The 20,946-nt window shown below is 37.8% G+C and overlaps 1 protein-coding gene across 1 annotated transcript in view; it reads left to right on the plus strand.

Annotated features, from left to right (window-relative positions):
- Nucleotides 1-431: 431 nt before the first annotated feature.
- The window catches only part of PGER5 (prostaglandin-E(2) 9-reductase-like), a 75,379-nt gene continuing 54,864 nt past the window's right edge, over nucleotides 432-20,946 (plus strand). Inside the window, exon 1 of the mRNA XM_051838576.2 lies at nucleotides 432-588. The gene's annotated coding sequence lies outside the window, so the exon portion shown is untranslated. The remainder of the gene's footprint in view (nucleotides 589-20,946) is intronic.

Consider the following 20,946-nt stretch of genomic DNA (forward strand, 5'->3'; position numbering starts at 1 on the left):
CCACCGTGTGAAGCCACGATGAAATAAAATGAAAAGCGAGTTTAGAAACAAAAGTTGCCTTTTGAGAAACTTGAAATCAAGGTGCTCACGGGATCTAAATGCAGAAGGTAAAATGTGCACCGGCTAAGTGATCTTGGGTATCATAGTTTGTTTTCAGCGCCACATCAAAGGCGAGACCTCTGCCAAAGATTAATCAATTGCACTTTATGAATGTGAAAAATTATGCTTTGTGATCTCATCGAATTGGGGGTGCGAGCTGGGGTTGCCAGGTGTCAAGAGCCCAGCCAGGTGTCAAGATGAGAATGAGGTTAGGTGGGACGAAGGGGGTGGAGCTTCGGGCTGAGGGGCGAGGCCCCGGGGCGGGGGCCCGTGGCACCACCCTTTGTGACGTCAGGATGTCAGTGCTTGCCAGGGCATAAGGCGGGGCTGTGTTCCAGCGCAGGTGGTCGGTGTTGTGATCCCGGGGCTGTGAAGGTGGGAGCGCTGGGCCCATTTGTAGGTGACCTCTCGAGGAACCTCCTCAGCCCAGGGTGCGACCTCGCCTGCCCCTCGTCGTGGGACCACCTGTCTTTGGAGCCCACGGAAATGGTGAGTGTCAGCGAGGGGAGGTACAGACGCTGCGTGGTGGCCCCCCACACTGCGCCCACGGGCGCCCCTGGTTGAAGTGGGGCAGGCATAGGTTGATCTGGCATGGGCTCCCACTATGCCCTTTGAGCCATCGTGCATGGTTTTAAATCACTGTGAATGTGTAGGCAGGTGCGTATTACACTTGTCTGGTTTTCATTTTCGGGGTCCTGCACTTAGAGAACTCTCTTCGTTGTGTATCTTCACAAAACACCAGAGGAATTCAAAATCGTGTGTGGTTAAAATAAGAATTTATTCAACTACATAGGCTCGATGCTAGTTAGCCTTTGGTTTCTACAGGCTGGCAACACACAATTCGTTTCACCTGGTTTTTTGTTTTAGTTCCATGGTAGTATTTTATTAACTCGTTGCTCTCATAGTTTGGAGTGGGTTGGCACTTTTGATGTCTCGTTCTTAGGGATTTTAGTTCAGACTTCAAAAATGGGCGCCAGTTGAAGGCCTGGCTGCTCCATGTCCAATCCAGCTCCCTGCTAATGTGCTGGGAAAGCAGGTGGAGATGGCCCAGTGCTTAGACCTCTGCACCAATGTGGGTGACCCCATGAGGCTCCTGGCTCCTGGCTTCTGCCTGGCCCAGCCCTGGCTGTAGCTGCCATTTGGGGGGTGAATCCACAGATGGAGGCTCTCTCTTTTTCTCTCTCTTTCTCTCCCTCTCTCTCTCTCTCCCTCCCTACCACCCTCCCTCCCTATCTCTCTCTTTCCTTCTCACTCTCCCCTTCTGTGATTCTGACATTCAAAAAAATAAGCCTTTAAAAAATGACTTCTCTCTTGGGACTCTGTCGTGAAGTTCTTTGTGTGTTTTGAATCTCACCAAGGCTTAATGTAGAATATGTTTTGTGTTGCAAACATCCTTTCCTTGAAAAGGGAAAGTTATTTTTAGAGACTGTTATTGACCAGAGGGGAATCTTTAAACCTCTTGTCCTTGAAAAACTTGTTGAGAGAGCGGAAATACGAGGGCAGATTTGAAATGTAATGTCTTGTTATTGGAGGGTGTGTGATTACCTAGAGATGAAGCTTTCTTGCTATGGGTGTCTCTGTAGCCTCAGGCTGTTCTAGAAAATAGAACATGTTATGTAGATTTGATATAATCTACAGTAGGATCATCGTCATATAGTCTCAGTATTTTTTTATTAACAGATACAGGAATTTTATGAGTAGTTTTAAGAGAATTTAAAAAAAAATTTTAAAAGGAATATTCCCTTTTAGCACTCTTCATAAACCCATTTTAAACAAATATGAAGGACAAAGCCTAAAATACAAAGTACGTGATATTTGTTAGTCCTTAAAGCTCATAGACTTTAAAACATTTTGTTTCTCTCATCAAATGAAATTTTGTACACCATTTGTCATTTGTTAGTCCTTTCTACCAGAGATCACAAGACCCATTTCATCAGATAGCCACATTTAATAAAAACAATCCCACATTATATTGAGCCATGTGAAAATTTGGGCTGGATTCTTTTGACTTCTTTCTGTTTTTTCTTAATCATAAATATGCATATTTTAAAACATAGGACTGTACATCATAAAAAAGAATTTGGTGATTCCTTTAGGCACGTTATTTCTATTTTAAAACTTGCAGATTTACTGACATGCTTTTGAAGGAAAATTATTTTTCAAGTGGTGGTGAGGGAGGGAAAATAAAACAGAGTGGAGTTCCACAGTCGTCACCCATTAAAGTTACCTGCACATATATCACAGATTTCATTTATTTTACTATTGTTATTAGTGTGAATCTGGTCAGCTAAAGCAGCATGCTTTTCTGCTGTCTAAGAACCATTGGTAGAGCAGTCTAACTTCTGGGTTTGAATGAACTTGAATTTTCCAGAGTGGAATCTGAATATTGACATTGTACTGTTACATCACTGTTCAGGAACCATGTATTGAAGTGCCCACAACTTTCACCATAAGCTTAATTGAACCTTAATTCTTACACCCAATAGCATTTCTAATCTGTTTAGGCTTGACACCTCACACTTTCACTTTAATGTTCTATTTCTATCAAGGAACTTACTTTTTTTTAAAAAAAGGTTCACAGGGCATTATAGCAACAGCCATGTCTTTTCGGACTCTTACAATTTCATTTTTCTCTGCAGAGGACTGCCTTTGATTGCCAAAAAGCTAAATTTCAGTGAGAAACTGTTCTCTTAGGTTTGTAATGTTCATTAAATGGTATGGGAGTAATGAAACTTTATTCAGATTATAAAAATTATGTACTTCTCATGAGTAAAACTTTCAACATTTTTAGTTATACTTCATTGTTTGAAGAATAGGAGGCATCTTCCAAAAGCTCCTGGGAAAAGAGTCATTATGCAAAGACTGCATGGATTTCAAATTTTGTACTTTAAATAAACATCTTTTAATTTGTCCACAGACATTTTGAAGTACATTTAAAAAAAAGATTGATACATTCATTTTAAAGTAAGAATTATGGGGGGTGGGGGGACAGAGATCTTCCATCTGCTGATTTACTGCCCAGGTGGTCCCAATGGCCAGGGCTGGGGCAGTCTGAAGCCAGAAGCCAGGAGCTTCATCCATGTCTCTCCATGAGGGTTGCAGGAGCCCAAGCACTTGGGCCATCTTCCACTGCTTTTCCTAGGTCATTAGCAGAGAGCTAAAATATGAACTCTGGCCCATATGTGATTCTAGCACTTTACCCACTATCCACAACACTGACCCCTAGAGGTACATCTTGTGTTATTTATATGTGACTTAGTATTATATAATATCATGAAATCAGTGAGTTTTTGGCAGTCAGCCTGGTAGTTTTCAACAATTAAGAATTATTTGGAATAACTCATGATTTTCTCTCTTGTATTTATTCTTTTCATTTTCATACTGTGAAGATGAGCAAAAAATGCCAACAAACTTTCAGAGTACTGCTTCATAGAGTTCTTCCTAGTGTAATTTATTTTTGACATAACTTTTAAGTTTACATTACAATAAAAGTTTTCTTGGCTCCACTAAATCAAGAATTCAACAAACTGGAAGTAAAAAGATCATAGTTGTTCAGGAAAATAACCAAAAGTTATAAGCAAACAAAAATGTTCAAATTGGCTCAGATAAATTTGAGATCACAAAATTGTTAAAACTATAGGAGTATATAATTCCTACCAATTTGTTTGAGAATGATTTCGAACAAAGTTTAACAAAATACTATTTGCAACAAAACACAACAGAACACACAGGCATTTATTTATTTTTTTAAATTTAGCCCCCACATCTAAGTGAGGTACATGCAGTACTTGCTTTTGTGTGTTAGTTTATTTCACCTAACATGTCCCCCAGTTCCAGCCATTTTGCTGCAAATAGTAGAATTTCATTTTTTAAAAAGATTTATTTATTTATTTGAAAGTTGGAGTTACACAGAGAGAGGAGAGGCAGAGAGAGAGAGAGAGAGAGAGAGAGAGAGAGAGGCAGAGAGAGAGAGAGAGAGGGAGAGGGAGAGAGAGAGAGAGGACGTCCAATGGTTTACTCCCCAGATGGCCACAATGGCCGAAGCTGTGCTGATCTGAAGCCAGGAGCCAGGAGCTTCTTCCAGGTCTCCAACACGGGTGTAGTTGCCCAAGGACCTGAGCCATCTTCTACTGCTTTCCCAGGCCATAACAGAGAGCTGGATTGGAAGTGCAGCAGGCGCTACTACAACCGGTACCCATATGGGATGCCGATGCTTTAGGCCAGGGCATTAACCTGCTTTGCCACAGCACCATCCCCAGAATTTCATTTTTTAATAGCTGAATTAAATTCTGTTGTATGTAATGCATTCTCTTTATCCATTGATATTATAATGGGCAACTGTTGATTCTACACTGTGGTTATTGTGAATAGTGTTGCTATAAACATGGTGGAGCAGTTTTTTCTTTAACACAATGTGTTCATGTCTTTTGGGTATAAATCCAGCAGGGGGATTCCTGGATTATATGGCAAAGTCTATTTCTATACTTTTAAATAGTCTCCATGCTGTTTTTGACAGTGGCTGCATTAATTTACCTCCCCACCAACAGTCTATCAGAGTTCCCCTTTCTCTACACCTTTATTACTATTGGTTGCTGCCTTTTGGATGAAAGCCGTTCTGACTGGGGTGAGGAGATACATCATTGTGGATTAATTTACATTACCCTTATGGCTAGTAATAGCATTTTTCCATATATTTGTTGGCCATTTGTACTTCTTCTTTTGAGAATGGTATTCATGTAGTTTCCTGTTTCTTAACTGGATTGTTTTGCTGTTGAGTTTCTTGAGTTGCTTATATATTCTGGATATTAATCCTTATAAGTTGCACAGTTTGCAAATATTTTCTCCCTTCTGTTGATTGCCCCTTTGTTAACTGTTTCCTTTGTTGTGTAGAAGCTTCTTAGCTTGATGTAATCCCATTTGTCTTTCTTTTTGTTTGTTTGTTTTGTTGCCTGTGCTTCTGGGGTCTTATTCCAGAAGTCTGCCGAGGTCAGTGTCTAGCAATATTTTCCCCATGCGTTCCTGTAGCAATTTGATGGTTCTCTCTCTCTCTCCCCCTCTCCCTTTATCTCTCTCTCTCTCTCACACACACTCACACAATTGGTTAACAATTAGGTTAATATACCCAACTAAAGAGATGAACTTATATGACCCAATATTTACTGCCAGAACTGGTTAAAGTAGCTGTAACATTGGAAAAATCACTTAATTTTCCAAAGCTGTTTGTTTAAAATGATTTTCTGTTTCAGTAAAATGATAATAAAGCCTGGTTTTCCTTATGCAGATTTTAAAGTAAATGAAAAGCCCATGAATGGAAATAAAACTTAAGAATATGTTCCTAAATAGCTTATATAAAGAAGTTAGAAAAATTTATTGCTCTATTTTTCCCTACTTCTTCCTGTGAATTTAATTTGCTCTTCTTTTTTTCTTATTATAGAACTTTAGATTATGTATTTTACGTATTCTTTCTAGTTTATGCATTCATTGCCACAAGTTTTCTTTGGGTAATGCTTTTACTGCAACCCACAAATTCTGATAAGTTGTATTCTGATTTTTGTTTTGTATAAAATATTTGGAATTTTCTCTTGAGATTTATTCTTTGACTCATGGTTATGCAGAAGTGTGTTGTTTAAACTCCAAATACTTTGGAATCTTTCAGATAATCTTTTTATTATTCATTTCAATAATATCTCCATTATGATACGAGAGCATACGTTGTAGGATTTTTGTTCTTTGAATTTGTTGAAGTATGTTTTATGCCTGAGAGTGTGGAATACTTTGGTGGATAGTCCATTTTAACTTGTCCACCTGAACTTGAGAAAAATATGTATTCTTCTGTTGTCAGTAAAGAAATCAATAGGTGTTTAATGTGTCCAGTTGATGGTGTTGCTGAATTTGACTGTGTATTTATTGTTTGGAACTCTTTGTTTCTGATGGAAGTATGTTGAAGTCACCAATGAGAAAGATGGATTCATGAATTCCTCCTTTCCATTCTTGTAACTTTACCCACTATTTTTATGTTCTCTTTAAGAACTACTAAGCATTCTTAGAGAATTGATCTTACTGTTAATTTAATGCCCTTTTTTTTTATCACTGAGAACTTTCCCTTCTCTGTGGTCTGCATGGTCTGAAATTAATATATCTACTTCCACTTTCTTCTGATTACTGTTAGCATGGCTTATTCTCTATCTGCTTAATTTTTACACATATGTCTTTATATCTAAATGAGTTCCCTAAGGACAGTATAAGGCTATAGGTGGGTTTTGCTTCATGATCCACTCTGACAATGAAGTGATTTCTGTGAATTTATCATTAAGGTTAATAGTTCCATTTTTTGTAAAATCATAAAATTTGTCATATTCATGCGCATACCTTTATGGTACATATCTTTAATCGCATATAACTTTTTAAATCATAATCCGTCACCTGGAATTAACATATAGAACACACAGAATAAAAATTTAATCACATTTCTCTCCTTTAGCTGCATATTTCAACAATGCAAAGTGATACTCATTGCTTTCTTACATCAAATTCTCAAGGAAGAAGGAAAGCAAAAATAATAGGGAGAGGGAAGGAGAGGGAGATTGGGAGGGAAGAAGGGAACATCAATATATACTTAGAAATGTATATATGAGCATACTGAATCTCTTTGTATTAATATTACATTAAAATAAAAACCTGAAGTGTCTGAAAAAAGCACATTTTCAAGCAAAATCTAATTTACTTTGTTTTGAAAACAGACACATTCAGATGCCATTCAATACTAAAAAAATTTCAGGGATATAGATTACTGTTAGCAATTTAACATCCCTTTTAGTAATTCTTTCTTTGTTTGCTCACTGCCCATCAGATATGACATAGTGTATTAGATTAGGAACTGGAAAGAATGCTGTTGATAAGACAGAGTTCCATGCCCATAGAGTTTCCTGCATAATTTACATATATCTATATTTTAGTGACTACAGAAAACACAATGTGTTAAAAATGAATACTTATTAGAGTATTTAATAGAGAATAGGAATTATTCAGCTTGCCACTCCCTTTGTCTCTGCATTTTGTTTTTACTTCATTCTTCATTTTCCCTAATACTAATAAAAACCATAACAATCATAACATATGTACCATTTTGAATACATTAAATTTTGCATTATACTAATTTCTTCCTTTATCCAAATTATTACACTTATTAATATTACAAATTAAAAGTCCCACAGGTGTATATTCTTTGCTACCTTCAAATATAATATTTTTGTCAGATTCTAAAATCTTGCAGCAAGAAGAAGAATAAAGATCTCTTCTTTAGTGCAAATTCCCTCCTGTTATTGTTTTTTAGCATACATCCCCAGTCCTTGATTTTAAATGTGCCTTTAAGACTTCATTAGCTGGATTGAGATGACCATATTTTAGAAAACCACAATGAAACATTTCTATTAAAATATTTGGCCAGCTTTTTTCAATACAAATGCCATGATTGGTTCTTTAAGAAAAATGCAGTAAAAAGAAAGGGAGAAATTTCAAACTCTTAAAGGAATTAAGTTGAAAGGATTTACTGAAGAATTCCATATGGAGGCGATAAAAATTTCTATTTAGGAGCAGAGATTAACCACATTGGTGATCAGCACAGTGCATGGTGAATAGTGACTAATATCCTTTTATATATTCATCCTCAGAAAATAAATTGAGGCAACATTTTTACCAAGGTCATAAGTACTTACAAATCAGCAGTAATATATTGAACATTTCTGTTCAGACCATCTAGGACCTTCATGTCACCTGGAGGCAACGTGAATTCAAATATCTATTAGAGAAATAGAAAAAGTTTATTATTTTCATTTGTCAATTCTGGAAAATCACAGTAAGTTATATCAAATAGTGCAAAGAGAATACTTAAAATATCTGAAAAGTTTCCAAACATTTTGAGATATCAAACAGAAGATTCAAGTCATCTGTAAATACTGGAGGAAAGGCCAGCGCCATGGCTCACTTGGCTAATTCTCCACCTGCGGTGCTGGCACCCTGGGTTCTAGTCCCAGTTGGGGCGCCGGTCTTGTTCCGGTTGCTCCTCTTCCACTCCAGCTCTCTGCTGTGGCTCGGGAGTGCATTGGAGGATGTCCCAGGTCCTTGGGCCCTGCACCAGCATGGGAGACCAGAGGAAGCACCTGGCTCCTGGCTTTGGAGTGCGCCAGCCTCAGCGTGCCGGCCATAGTGGCTATTTGGGGGTGAACCAATGGAAGGAAGACCTTTCTGTCTCTCTCTCTCACTGTCTAACTCTGCCTGTCAAAAAAAAATACTGGATGAAAAATAAATACACATATACAGCCAACTCTTTTGACATGAGTGACAAAAACATACATTGGAAAAAAGATAGCCTTTTCAATAATGGTACCAGCAAAACTGGACATATACATGTGGAGGAATAGAATTAGATACCTACCTCTCATATATCCCCAAAACCAACTCAAGATGGATCAAATACTTAAATGTAAGACCTAAAGCTATCTAATTGCATCAAAGAGATACCTGCTCCACCATATTTATAGCTGCACTATGCACAATAGCCAGTAGCCAAGACATGGAATTAACCAAGGTGCTCATCATCAGATAAACGGATAAACAAAATGTGGTAAATATATTCAATGGAATACTACTCAGCATTAAAAAAGGATGAAATTTTGTCATTTGGAGAAAAATGGATAGAACTAAAGGACATCATGTTGAATGAAATATGTCAGACACAGAAAAATGAATGCCACATGTTCTCCTATATGTGTGGGAGCTAAATTTTCTTTAAAAATTCTGAACACAGAGTGTTAATTGCTAGAAACCAGAAGAAGTAGGAGGGATGAAAGGAGCTTGGATTAAAGAATAGGGAAAGCTAGATGTGATTCATTAATTGTGATAAATGTACCAGAATGAGATGTCAATAGGGGAAATGGGTGAGAGGCATATGAGAACTCATTGTATTACTACCTAACGATTTTTACTTGGGAGATATTTTAAAAATGCATTACTAGATGTAATTTATTCAAATTATGCAACACTGCAGATAAAAGGAAATCTCAAAACCATCTAGAGAACAAAAAAGGCTGACATTATTTAAAAATGATAGGGCCATGTACTTACAAGACAGAAGAATCTAAAGGTAAACTTTGAAATATATTAAATAATTTAGTAAAGTTAGTTGATACAGTTGAATTTTGTTATCCCATCAATGAAGAATTAGAATAAGAAAAAGTCCTTTCAACTGAACTTCAGACAAGAATTTCCCATATATAATGTTACTGTATTAAAAGGGCACAGGAACTTGTTTAAAGTGGATCTCACTGTCTGTATTAGAGGCACCCTAAACATCAAAGTGATGATTAAAATTTGCTAATGTAAGGGCTCCTTATATGAATAAATAGTAATACCCCAAAATAATGATACAGAGAAAGAATTTAGAAGTCTCCAATGCAATAATTGATGAACTCAGATAATAAGTTTTCATTGTATAATTCTTTGAACTTTCCTGTACATTTGAAAATTCTCAAAACAGAAGGGAAACTATCAAAGGACTATCAAAATTATATTCTTTCTGGTTAAACCTGACAAAATACAGGCAAATGCCTTAATGGAAAAAATTATCTAATTTATTTAAATATACTAAAAAGACCACCTAAATTACTGGAACTTTGCATACAGTAAACCTCAGCATTGTGAAGAAGTCAGTCCTCAGGATACCCATTGTGCACAGCAGTGAGAAGGCCCTTAGGACACCCACACCTCCTATCAGAAACTTGCAGTTCTTGTTTCAGCGGTAATTCAAATTCCAACTTCCTGCTAATTCACAACCTGGAAGGTAGTAAGTGATAGCCCAGTTATTTGTGTCTCTGTCAGTCACATGGAGATCAGGACTGAGTTCTAGGCTGCTGGCTTGGGCTGTCCCAGCTCAGGCCATCATGGGCATTTGTGAAGGTAATCAGTGGTTAGAAGATATTCTCTCTCTCTCTCTCTCTCTCTCTCTCATTCTCTCCCTCCCTCCCTTCTTCCCTTCCTCCCCTCTCCCCTCTTCCCTCTCTCTGCTTTTCAAGTATAAAATAAAGTTGACAATTCAACAAAAAAAATTTTAAAAACCACTTATCTCGGGATACACAGCAGACTCTTAGAACAGCAGATGTGGTAAACAGCACTCTGGCCTCAGAATCAGCCCTTAAGGCATTCGGATCTGGCTGAAGAGCCCATGAGAGTATTTTAGGCATGGAAAGCCAAGACACTCTGGAAAAAAAAAAAAACCTAAATGAAAGATCTCTGTGAGTGAGATCCCAGTGGAAAGAACAGGTCATCAAAGGAGGAGGTACCTTTCTCTGAAGGGAGGAGAGAACTTCCACTTTGACTATGACCCTGTCTGAATAAGATTGAAGTCGGCAAACTCAAAAGGCTTCCATAGCCTTGGCAACTCATGACAAGAGCCTAGGGAGATTACTGACGCCATAAACAAGAGTGTCAAATTGTTGTCAGCAACAGGAGTCACTGTGTACTTACTCCTCATGTGGGATCTGTACTTAATGTGTTGTCCAATGTGAAGTAATGCTATAACTAGTACTCAAGCAGTATTTTACACTTTGTGTTTCTGTGTGGGTGCAAACTGATGAAATCTTTACTTAATATATACTAAATCAATCTTCTGTATATAAAGATAATTGACAATGATACTTAATGTGAATGGAATGGGAGAGGGAGCGGGAGATGGGAGGGAAGTTATTGGGGGGGAAGCCATTGTAATTCATAAACTGTACTTTGGAAAATTATATTTACTAAATAAAAGTTAAAAAATTAATTAATTAATTAATACTTAAGTGTACACACTCACAAATATCTTGTACAATTAGTTTCAAACCGAACTAATTGTACTTAGAAGCTTGACAGGAAGTGTTCTATAAATAAGTAAGTTTGTAAAATACAGCATATACATTATCTCCCTGACAGATTATCTTAAAACACAATAGCACTGAAATTATGTCAATTATGATTTAAAGGAACATAGTTGGGTTTTTACTTAAGTGATTGTACAAATTATTTGAGTTTGCTTATTGCTTATTTTTACATAAGTCATACATTCTTGAAAATATTATAAGAAATAGAAAATCTAACATGTTATAGGTGAGATTGAAACTACCTAATATATTTTAAATATTCCAGCAAAATGTATTCTATAATGCTAATATTAAAATGCAAATAATATGAATAAAAACTCATTTATTCAATATAGCAGGAATTACCATACACAAATCACCATAAACATATTAATAGTAATTTTTAAATCTCATTTATGTAAATGACAGAGCACCAGAATGAGGTGGAGAGAGAGGGAGAGGGTAAGAGAGAGATCTTCCATATGCTGCTTCACTCCCTAAATGGCTATAATTGCTGGAGTTGAACTAGGCCAAAGCCAGGATCCAGGAACTGCAAGAGTCTTCCACATGGATGGCAGGGGCCTAAGCACCTGCTGCCTTCTCATGCACGATAGTAGGAAACTGAATCAGAACCAGAGCAGGTGGGATGTGAGCTATCACTTACTTCTTGTAATACCAAGTTAAGAAATTAATTCTCAGAATTCCTATCACTTCTACTAGGATCAGCAGAATATGTTCTTTTTCAAAAAATAAATTTTCTTGTGTGTACTTGATGCTTACAAATAATATTAAGGGTTACTTATTGACAGTAAAATGGTTGCTATGGTGAAGCAGTTTAGGATACCTATCATCTTACATAATTACTTTTTTTGTGATAAAAGCAGGTAAAATTTACCTATTAAACAATAATCCCAATATAATACAATTTTATTTATTATAGTCCTTATGTTGTATGCACATTTGATCTCTAAACTTGTTCACACTACTGTCTACTGTTGTGCATCCTTCGATGCAAATCTTCATTTCCTCTCCTCTTACCCCCACCCATGGTGATGACTGATACCTTCTCCATCACTGCGTATTTGTGTGTGTGTGTATATGTATACAGATATATATATATATATGCATTTGTGTATGTATATACACACATGTAAGTTATCATGTAATATTTGTCTTTCCACGTCTAACTTACTTCACTTGGCATAATATCCTTCAGGTCCATGTGATCACACACACATGCACACACACACCCAACCGACAATGTTATTCAGCTCTAAAAATGATGAAATGCATTTTTCTTGACATCCAGTATAGACTTCTAGTACACAAATTACAGTCTTTATATTAGGAAACTCTATCATAACAACTTTTTCACATTGTTTCTCAAAACCATATCTTGTTCTTTATACCTTCTTTGTGTGTCACCTATATAAATTTATATGTGTATATAGTTTGCAGATATCTTCTTCTATTATGTAAAATGTCTTGCCACTCCATTGATTGTCCCTTTGTTGAACAGAGTATTTTTATTAGGAATTAGGCTGTCTTGTCTATTTTTGTTTTTGTTACCTGTATTTTGGGTGTCATGTAAAAAAATTGCCAATGACAATATGGCTTCTCCTTATTTTCTTCTAAGAGTTTTGCAGTTTGAGTTGTTTTGTTTAAGATTTGATTCTATTGTAAATTTTATTTTTGTGTACAATTCTAGTTTTTTTCAACATAATAATATACGGTATTCCCAGTCTGCTTTGTTGAAGGGATTAGGACTATCTCATCCACATTGTACATTCATGTTACACTTGTCAAACATTGGTTAGTTGTGTATACATGGATTCATTTTGGGGCTATCACATTCTATTATTTTGTTCACTTTTCATTACGACTATTGTACTAATTTAATTGCTATTGCTTTGAAATATGTTTTGAAATCAGAATGTGTGATGAATCTAGCTTTGTATTTCCTACTCAAGACTGTTCTGGTTGGTTTTTGTCTTTTTTAGTTCCATATAAGTTTTAAAATTGTTTTTTCTGTCTCAAAAAAAAAAAAAACCACAATAGCAACAAATATCAGTATTCCAAGTAAAATACGGCAAACAACTTACAAAGACATTATTCTAGAAATGTCATAAAAATAGCTGACAGTTGTGTTTGTGTGTGTATACATATATATATATGTGTGTGTGTGTGTATGTGTATATATATGCATATATATTATATATATATAAAGGTGCTCAGTATCACTAGTTAAGAAAATTCAAATCAAAAATACAATAAGATCACAATGGCCAAGATATGGAATCAACCAAGGAATCCATTGAAAAGGAATGGATAAAGAAAATCTGATATATACATACAATAGAATATTATTCAGCCACAAACAAGAATGGGACCCTGCCATTTGCAACAAAATAGGCAGAACTAGAGGATGTCATTCTAACTGAAGTAAATTAGACAGAGAAAGACAAATAGTGAATGTTCTCTCTTATATATGGAATCTGAAAAAGTCAGTCTGAACACAGAATAATAATTACCAGAGGCTGATAAAAGTGGGCAGAGCAAGTAGAGGCAGGCTGGATAATAAATATCACATCACAATTAGAAAGAATCAATTCCTATAGCTACATGCAGTAGAGTGACTAAAATTCACACAAACACACACAGGAAAAAACTATTATGGATTTTCTGAGAAATTAGAAGGGAGGCTCCAGTTACAAAACAATGTGAAGGAGAGGGTAACATTTACTATTGCAATTTAATCAGAACACAACTTATACTTTTAATGAAATATCATAGTGTACCCCACAAATTATGCAAACATTGGCTTTTTAAAAAAGATTTATTTATTTTTTTGAAAGTCAGAGTTACTCAGAGAGAGGGAGGTCTTCCATCCGCTGGTTCACCCCCCAGAAAGCCACAACGGCTGGAGCTGCACTGATCCGAAGCCAAGAGCCAGGAGCCAGAAGCCTCCTCCGGTCTTCCACATGGGTGCAGGGGCCCAAGGACTTGGGCCATCTTCTACTGCTTTCTTAGGTCATAGTAGAGAGCTGGGTAGGAAAAGCAGCAGCCGGGACTAGAACCAGCACCCATATGTGATGCCAGCGCTTTAGGCCAGGGCGTTAACCCACTGCACCACAGTGCCGGCCCCGCAAACATTGTTGATAAAAAATGTTATGATTTTAAAAAGTAAATGCTAACTAAACTGATTTGTTCTTTACATATTAAACACATTAATTTACTACACTGCACCCTATAGATACATACAATTTAAATAGCAATTAAAAAATAAAAAGTATTTAAAAAGATCATGTAATGTACCACATGATAATAATCAGAAAAAAAATCACACTCCTATTTAGATTAGAAATAAATGTACTATACCACAATTGATATAGTTAGCTTAAATTTGAAAACACTCTATAAACACTGTTTAAATAAGAAAAAATACATGCACCTTACACTATTCAGATGGATATTATGTAAGTAGTCAAAAGAAAACAAGCATTGACAGGGATATGGAGAAATCTTGACACTTGAAAATGGTTGGCATGGAAAACTGTATCCCAAGTGCTCCAAAAACATTAAAAATAGAAGGACCATATGATCTACCAATCCCATTTTGGATATATATCCAAAAGAATTGAAATTATTATATCAAAGAAATACAGGTATTCCTATATTTATTACAACACTACTCACAATATCCCACATATGAATCCACCAAGTAAGGAGAGACACAATGAAATCCTGGCAAGTGTTGGATATGTCTAATGCCTTTATGGTGGTGATGGTATCATTCTACTTGCAGTTAACCAGATACATTGAATTGTAAACATTAAATACTTGAAGTTCTCTGTGCATCAATTGGACCTCATTAAAATACTTTCTATTTTTTATTTTTATTAATATAAAGGAAACAGATTTTTGTATTCATAGATACAATTCTAAAGAAAAACTTACTTTCTCAAAATTTCTCACAAAAGCATTGTTCTGAAGATTAAATAAAGAAATCTAAATATCTCTATATTGACTGATGCCAAGTAGGTGAAACCAGAAGGGAAAATAGTGTGAAGACATTAAAATCTATTCATTTGATTGAGAAAAGTGAGCAGTAGTCTGGCTTTGGAAGATGAGGTACATGTTGGAGGAAGAGGAATTGGTTTGGAAAGAAAACTTGGGGAAAGCTTGTCAAGATGTTTAGAGGGTACTATAGAGTAAACATTACAGGATAATGGATGTCATCCATTTGATATATTAATGAGGTTGGTGATGCAAAAGTAAACATTTTTATGCTGTAGTTTGTTTCAAGTTCTCAATGTTATTTTGCTAATACTTCAGTGTTTTTGGTTACATATCTTGTCATCAGAGCTTGAGATCTGTCCCCTCAAACCTAGCTACTCAAACAGAATTCTCTGTTTTTTGTTTGCAGTTTCCATAAAATGAAAGGAGTTCTATTCTGTTAATTAGCTTTACAGTGATACATGAACAAGTGTTTCCACTCAAGATTACAGTGGAAGGCAGTATCTTACTTAGCAAGGAAAAGAATCAGTAGAAACAGTTCCAGGATTATTTTTTAATATTAATTTAACATTTCCAAATATGGTTTATTTTCAAACATTCTTTGAGTTTCAAAGAAGTCTTAAGAAATGTAATCTGTGGGGCCAGCGCCTGTGGTTTAGTGGACTAAGCCTCTGCTAGGGTGCCGGCATTGCACATGGATGCCAACTCATGTCCCAGGTGCTCCTTTTCCTATCCAGCTCTTTGCCTGGGAAAACAGCATAAGATGGTCCATGTCCTTGGGCCCCTGCACCCATGTGGGAGACTCAAAAAAGCTCCTAGCTCCTGGCTTTGGATCAGCTCAGCTCCGGCTATTGTAGCCATTTGGAGAGTGAACCAGTGGATGGAAGATCTTTCTCTCTGTCTCTCCCTCTGTCTGTAACTTTACCTCTCAAGTAAATACATAAATCTTAAAAAAAAAAAAAAAAAAAAAAGAAATGTAATCTGTACAAACTCTGACTGAAATAATTCATTTCTTCAAAATAATCTTGCATACTCCTTTTTATTCAATTTTCCTGCTTATAAAGCTTTTGTTTAATACAATGAATGAAGTTCATTTTTCTCCTAACGTATTAAGTCAGGATTATAAGTTCTTGAAGATAGATTTTTCACTTGAACTTCTCCAAATGTTCAGAGACAAAACCAGAAAGTTGGCATATTCAAATCAACCTATTAACTAATAACTGATCATTTTCAATGAATAAATGTAGAAGAAAATATTACTAAGATAGAACTAGATAGAAGTAAGAAGTTCTGGGGTCCTATTTTATAGTAGTGTCTAAAGAAAATACTAGTGTACTGTATATTTCTTTATACAAAGAAAAAGCCCTAAAAGACTGGATTTTGTTTGTTTTCATGCCAAAGAAACGTTTAATGTTTGAGATAGATATACTTACCCTGATTAAACATTATACAATGTATACGTGTATCAAAACAGCACATAGTACTCCATAAATATGTACAATATTTATATGTCTGTAAGCTAGTTTTTAAAAATGAAATAGAGGCCTGCGTTGCGGCTCACTAGGCTAATCCTCCGCCTTGCGGCGCCGGCACATCGGGTTTTAGTCCCGGTCAGGGCAGCAGATTCTGTCCCGGTTGCCCCTCTTCCAGGCCAGCTCTCTGCTGTGGCCAGGGAGTGCAGTGGAGGATGGCCCAAGTCCTTGGGCCCTGCACCCCATGGGAGACCAGGATAAATTTCTGGCTCCTGCCATTGGATCAGCCCGGTGCGTCGTCTGCAGCGCGCCGGCCGTGGTGGCCATTGGAGGGTGAACCAACGGCAAAGGAAGACCTTTCTCTCTGTCTCTCTCTCTCTCACTGTCCACTCTGCCTGTCAAAAAAAAAAAAAATGGAAAAAATTATATGAAGATACTTCAGATTAATACAGATTAAATGAGTGATAGCTCATATTAAGGACAAAACTAATAAATTATTATGTCTAGCCCTGATTGCTTAAAACATTTTCTAGAAATGTATGATTTTACTATTCTATGAAGACTCATCTATGCTTACAGGAAGCAAAAGTATGGAAATTATCCATATTAATATGAGTTAACACCACATATTACATAATTTAAATTTATGACCAAAATAAGCAAATTCATGGAGACTAAAGGTAATTCACTGGTTGATTCAGGTTGGGAATAAAAGGAGTAGAAAATGACTCTTAATGGGTATAAGAGTTTTTTTAGAGGATGATAAAAATATTCAAAAATTAAATCATTATGATGATTTCACAATTCAGTGAATATATTAAAACACTAATTGTACACAATAAAAAGGAAATTTCTATAATGCCACATAGGAAGGGACAAATTGCATGAGTGATTGCAATTGAATTTCAAGTTTCCTGTTTCTGCCTTCATGCCCTTTTTATTTACAAAGGAAAAGAAGAGATAACCTCTTAATAAATTTAGGAAGTAGTTCTTAACTTTGTAAGGAACTGTGCCTACAACAAAACCTCTTTTTTATCCTTTGCACACCCATAGTATTTTACCTTCTTAACTTGGCAGTTTCAGGGGCAAACACTGTGGTGCAGTCACTGCTTGCAACCTGGCATGCCATGGCAGGGTGCTGGTTTGAGTCCACAAAGAGGGATCCAAAAGGCTGACAAATGTGCTTTAAAAACATTCAACTTTACTAAGCAGCTGAAAATGCAATACAAATAAAGATGACACCACACATCATGAAACACAAGACAGGCCATACTGTTGCACCCAGAACACTCTCATATTTCTGGTAAATGTATAAATGTGTGTAAATATCTAATGCTAAACATCTGAATACACAAAACTCATGCATTCCATTTTTCAATGTAGACCTAAAGCATAGATGGGTTTACAAACTGCACACAGTTTTAAAAGTTTTAAAGCATCACTGTTTGTAATAACCCCAAATCACAAACTCCACTAGTAAGTATGTCCATCAAGACTGGACTGGATAAATAAATTATGATGTATTTCCACAATGGTAGCAAAGAAAATAACAGTAAGAACTCTTATGTGACCATATATGGATGAAGCTAGCAAGCATAATATCAATTGAAAGAGATTAATTACAAAAGACTACTTATTTATCCTCCATGTATATATAGTATAAGCACACAAAGCTATCTTGTGGCAAAGAAATTCTGGTATTTTGTTGCACAGTAGAGTAATAGTAGATAACAATATTGTACTATACAGTCTCTGTCTTTCTAAATTTTTTAATATTTTTAAAAATCGTGCTTATTTATGGGACACCAATTAATATTAAACAAGATGCAATGTCCAATCATGATAAATATACCTATGTCCTCACTCATTTAACATTTTTATGGTAAAACATTCAAAATCCCATCTTCTATAGTAATTTAATATTTAATTAATTAACTAATTAATTAATTTCAAAGCACAGTGACAGAGGGAGAGGAAGAGACAGAAAGAGAAAGAGAATTTCTATCCATTGGTTCATTTCCCACATTCCCACAACACCTAGGGATGGATCTGGCAGAAGCCAGGTGCCAGCAACTCCATCTGGGTCTCCTTCCTAGATGACAGGAACACAAGTAGTTGGGCATTATTAGCTGTCTCCCTGGCACATTAACAGGAAGTTGAATCTAAAGTACAGGGAGGACTTGATCACAAGCACGCTGATATGGGGTGCCACAATAGCAGCCCTCAGATATTTTTAATATAGAGAAATATGCCACATATTAACTTTGTTGTACCACTGAGCAGAAGAACTAGAGAACTTTTTACACCAATATAGCTATAACTTAGTACCCATTAGTCAACATTTTCCTCAATCCCCTCTCCCCTCCAACACAGCCTCTGGTAACAAACATAATACTATCTATTTCTACAAGATCACTTTTTTGTTGTTTTAGAATCCACAGGTGAGTGAAATCATGTGATATTCATATTTCAGTACTTGGCTTATTTCAGTTAACATAATGATTTCCACATCCATTCCTATTTTTACAAATGACAAGATTTCATTCTTCGACCTTATGTCAGAGTGGCATTCAATTGAGTGTTTCTGCCATATTTTCTGTGTTCATTCATCAGAGGTTGGACACATGCAATGTTTTCATTTTCTATTTGACCAGGGGTTCAAAATAAAACTCGAAGAGTTTTGAATGTGTCCACAATTCACTTACCGTGACTGGAACACTACAAAATGTATACATGTGTCAAAATATCACATGCTTCTCTCTGAGTATGTACAATGTTAGGCATCAGTTATTATTTTATTTATTTTGGTGTTTGTAAACCATGTAACTGGTAAGGATCGAATCCCCAGAACACAGGACTCTCCAACACAGTCACAGAGAGCAACCCAATCAGGACCCGAGCAGACGCTTCTCCCAGGATACACGTAGACAACGGTTAGGGTTTCCTACAGAGAGAAACAGTCGACGTGTGACCCAGAAATTCTCTCCACGCACAAACCCAAGGGAGCGCTCCGACCACCCAAATGGCCAGCAGCCACGGACCGACACTGACCAAGCAGGACCAGCCGATGGATAGAGGAGGGAAACAGTGCCACAAACACTAGCCCCGCCCCCAGGCCCACTGAGGGGTCCCTGGAACCGGCCGGGCCAGAGGCTGGGAGAGGGTCCACAGGGAAGAGGCCGTGGGAGCGCCGGCCGATGGGTGCGGGGTTCCCGGGGGCAGCAGGCATGGCTGCCCGAGACGGCGCGGCCACTAAGCTCTGAAGGGGCCGAAATGCTAGTTCTAGCTCAAAACGGCTACGCAGACACCGATGCAAGACTACCACCACCCTGGCCTGCTCCTGGGGAGGGGATGCCACAGGGCACCCGACCCAGGCAGCTCTCCCGCTGGCATGGGATGGGCACCGAGGGAATTCAGGGGAGCTCGGAGGTGACCCTGACCTTCTCATGGGAGCCAGCACGGCCTTGCAGCGTGAGGGCTGTCAGCAAGCCACCAGCCTCCTTTGTCAAGGTGTCACTGGGGCCAGCGCCCTGCCGAGCCCCTCCCACGCCTCCGCCCATGGGAGGGAGCTCTGAGCCCCGCAAAGAGGCCAGTGGGCAAGAGGCAGCAGACCCCAGCCAGCCCTGTGCAGGGCCAGCCGTGCACTTCCCACGCCCCCCACCCTGGTCCTGATGGAGCTCTGGGTAGGAAAGCTCTGGAAGGAGTCAGGCGGGCAGATGGTGGCGCCCGCCGTGAGCCTTCCAGCTCTGGCTTGCTGGAGCGCCAGGGCGTGTGGAGAGGCAAAGCGTGCCTGGTACCGGCAGCAGCAGGGCCCAGGGGCGGGGCCTCTGACTCAGCAGCCAGGCTGGGGTGGGACAGCAGCACGGGGGCCAGACCAGTGCGACCACCCCAGCCTGGACCCCTCCCAGCGGCAGAGGTGGCTCAGTGCGGCTGGCAGGGGGTCTGGCTTACACATGAACCCCACAGAGAACAAGGAAGAGTGAACCCGCCCAGAGGCACAGTCTGACGTGCAGGTGGAGCAGAGGCCGAGGCTGTCCCAGGCAGCCCGGGCCCACCGGCGCACCAGACCTCGGCTCCCCTGCACAGCTCGGGGCCGTGCCGCTCCTGCTTTCTGGTCTGGCCCAGCCCGAGGCGCCGAGTTATTTTTAAAAAGCTCATATAATAATATTCATACAATCATAGCCTATGTAACCAAAGACTGTCTTGTCAGTTAACCTTGTTATATAACCCAGTGCTACTGATGAACGCAAGGAGAGTTTATTTGCTGCAATAAGTCCTAATTCTGTAAATGCTATTTTAGTAGTATGCAATTTATCAATGCTTATGAAATATTTGATAATTAAGCTCCATGTAATTTTAACAAAACTTCCTGCTAACAATTTCAGTAGTCAACCCAATTTTGAGACCAATAAACATAAAATGATGCTCATGATAAGTATTCTTTTCACAATCAAAATCAAAATCAA

The sequence above is a fragment of the Oryctolagus cuniculus genome, chromosome 13 (assembly GCF_964237555.1).
Source record: "Oryctolagus cuniculus chromosome 13, mOryCun1.1, whole genome shotgun sequence".
Classification (NCBI taxonomy): domain Eukaryota; kingdom Metazoa; phylum Chordata; class Mammalia; order Lagomorpha; family Leporidae; genus Oryctolagus; species Oryctolagus cuniculus.